Raw genomic sequence first — 3,821 nt, 5'->3', positions numbered from 1 at the left:
ATTCCACGCACCTTCTCGGACCACATGGAATGAAGCTAGAAATCAACAACTCAAGAATCTCTAGAACATACATAAACATATGGAGACTGAATAACATGCTCCTGAATAAAGAGTAGGTCATAGAAGAAATAAAAAGAGAAATCAAAAATTTCTGGAAACAAATGAAGATGACACACATCATATCAAAACCTATGGGATACAGCAAAAGCAGTGTTAAAAGGGAAGTTCATAGCAATTGGAACCTACATGAAGAAACTGGGAAGGCACCAAATAAATGAGCCATCAATGCATATCAAGGACCTATAACATCAACAACAAACCAAACCCAAAACTAGTAGAAAGAAAGAAATTTAAAATTAGAGAAAAAATTTTAAAAAAGCTGTTTTTTGAAAAAATAAACAAAATTGATACACAACTGTGCACCTAACCAAAAAAATAAATAAATAAATAAAAGGAAAAGACCAAAATCAATGAAATCAGAGAGGAAAAAGCAAATCTAACAACAGACACCACAAAAATAGAAAGAATCATCAAAAATTATTACAAAGAGTTGTAGGCTGATAAACTAGCAAACCTATAAGAAATGGATAGATTCCTAAAAAGATACAATCTACCAAAATTGAGTCATGGAGAGAAAACATGAGATCAATAACCAAGATGGAGACTGAATCAGTAATAAAGACTCTTCCAACAAAGAAAACACTATGACTAGAAGGCTTCAGTGCTAAATTCTACCAGAAAATTAAAGTACTAATTACAATTCTTATCAATCTATTCAAAACACTTGAAAAGGAGGGAATCCTCCCAAACTTCTTCTATGAAGCTTGCCTCACCTTAATACCCAAACCTGGAACAGAAGCAACAAAGAAAGAGAACTATAGACCAATATCCCTGATGAACACAGATGTAAAAATCCTCAACAAAATATTAGTCAATCAAATCCAACAAAACATCAGAAAGATCATCCACTCTGACCAAGTAGAATTTATCCCTGGAATGCAGGGATGGTTCAATATTCGCAAATCAATGTGATACACCACATTAATAAATTCAAGAACAAAAACCAAATGATTATCTCAATAGATGCAGAGAAAGCATTTGATAAAATACAGTGTCCCTTCATGATGAAAATTCTAAGCAAATTGGGTATAGAAAGAATAATTTTAATGCAATCAAGGCAATTTATGATAAACCCATAGCCAGCATCCTATTGAATGAGGAAAAGTTAGAAGCATTCCCACTGAGATCTGGAACCAGACAAGCACACACACTCTCACCACTGCTATTCAATATAGTCCTGGAAGTTTTAGCCAGAGCCATTAGGCAAGAAAAAAATATCTAAGGGATACAAATTGGGGAGGAGAAGGTCAAACTATCTCTATTTGCAGATAACATGATTCTATATTTGGGGATCCAAAAGACTCTACTAATAGACTATTGGAACTGATAGAAGAGTTTGGTAAAGTAGAAGGATATAAAATCAACACACAAAAATTAAGAGCCTCTGTATACACAAATAGTGCCACGGCTGAGAAAGAACTTCTAAGATCAATCTCATTCACAACAGCTACCAAAAAAAATTAATAAATAAATGTTGGAATAAACTTAACCCAGGATGTCAAGGATCTCTACAATAAGAATTCCAAAGCATTACAGAAAAAAATAGAATATACAAAAAGGGAAAAATCTTCCATGTTCATGGATTAGAATAATTAATACCATCAAAATGTCCATACTACTGAAAGCAACTTAACAGATTCAATGCTATATCAATCAAAATACCAAGGGCATTCTTCTCAGATGTAGAAAAAATGATACTGAAATTCATATGGAAACACATGAAACCCCAAATAGATAAAGCAATCTTATACAACAAAAACAAAGTCGGATGCATCATAATACCAGACTTCAAGATACATTACAGAGCAGCTATAATCAAAATAGCCTGGTACTGGTATAAAAACAGATGGATAGACCAATGGAACTCAATGGAAACTCTAGAAACCAATCCAAGCATCTATTACCAACTTATCTTTGACAAAGAAGCTAAAATCAATCCCTGGAGTAAGAACAGTCTCTTCAACAAACGGTGCTGGGAAAATTGGATCGCCACACATGCAGAAGCATGAAGCGAGATCCCTACCTTACACCTTACACAAAAATCCACTCAAAATGGATTAAAGACTTAAATCTACAACCTGATACCATCAAATTATTAGAGAACACAGGGGGAACCCTGCAAGACACTGGCATAGGCCAAGTGTTCTTAGAAAGGACCCTAGAGGTACTGGCAATCATAGCCACAATTGATAAATGGGATTACATCAAATTGAGAAGCTCTGTACTGGAAAAGAAACATTCAAGAAAGTGAACAGGTAATATAGGAGATATTATTTGCAAGCTATACAATTGATAAAGGATTAATAACCAGAATATACAAAGAGATTAATAACCAGAATATACAAAGAGACCAAGAAACTCAACAACAAACAACCCAGTTATTAAATGGGCAAAGGAATTAAACAGGCATTTTTCAAAAGAGGAAATCCAAATGGCCAACAGTCATATGAAAAAATGCTCAGGATCACTAGCTGTCAGGGAAATGCCAATCAAAACCACATTGCCCCCATTAGAATGGCGTTCATACAAAAGTCAGCAAACAACAAATGCTGGTGAGGATGTGAGGAAAAAGGTACCTTAAACCACTGTTGGTGGGAATGTAAACTGGTAATGCCAATATGAAAGACAGTATGGGGGCTGGCTCTGTGGTGTAGTGGGTAAAGCCGCCACCTGCAGTGCTGGTATCCCATATGGGCCAGTTTGAGACCTGGCTGCTCCACTTCTGATCCAGCTCTCTGCTATGGCCTGGGAAAGCAGTAGAAGATGGCCCAAGTCCTTGGGCCCTGCACCCATGTGGGAGTCTGAAAGACGCTTCTGGCTCCTGGCTCCTGATCAGCTCAGCTCCGGCTGTTGTGGCCAACTGGGGAGTGAACCAGTGGATGGAAGACCTCTCTCTCTCCCTCTCTCTCTCTCTGCCTCTCCTCTATGTAACTCTGACTTTCAAGTAAAAATAAATAAATCTTTAAAAAAAAAAGACAGTATGGAGATACCTCAGAAATCTGAATATAAATCTATCATATGACCCAGCCATCCCACCACAGGGAATTTACCCAAGGGAAGTGACATCAGCATATGAAAGAGCTATCTGTACCCCCATGTTTACTACAGCTCAATTCACAATAGCAAAGATATGGAATTAATCCAAATGCATGTTAACCGAAGACTGGATAAAGAAATTATGGGATATGTACACCATGGAATACTATACAGCAGCAAAAAAAATGAAATTGATGATTTACAATTCAATGGATGAAACTGGAAAACATCATACTTAGTGAAATAAGCCAGTCCCAAAAGGACAAATATCATATGTTCTCCCTGACCCATGATAACTAACAGGACACCTAGAAGGCAATCTGTAGACATGAAATTGACACTTTGAGAAGCAATGACTCTGAATAGCCCTGTCCTGATTGTTGAGGAACAGTTTTTTTTCTTCTTAATATTTATTGAACTCTTTACTTAACATAGAGTTAATCATATGTGTATAAAGTTAATTGAAAATAGATCCTAGTAAAAAATAAGAGTGGGAATAAGAGAAGGAGGAGGAAGAGGGGTTGGAGTATGGGCATGGTGGGAAGAATGACTATATTCCTAAAGTTGTAATTAGGAAGTGTATGAAGTCTGTAATTGTAAAGCTGTATAGTTCTTTATACATTCTTATGGACTTACTTCTAATGGTACAGTTTAAAAACTTTCCA

This window comes from Oryctolagus cuniculus, chromosome 11 (genome assembly GCF_051225735.1).
Source record: "Oryctolagus cuniculus isolate XC-2025 breed Fujian yellow rabbit chromosome 11, ASM5122573v1, whole genome shotgun sequence".
Classification (NCBI taxonomy): domain Eukaryota; kingdom Metazoa; phylum Chordata; class Mammalia; order Lagomorpha; family Leporidae; genus Oryctolagus; species Oryctolagus cuniculus.
This window is presented reverse-complemented; position numbering follows the sequence as displayed.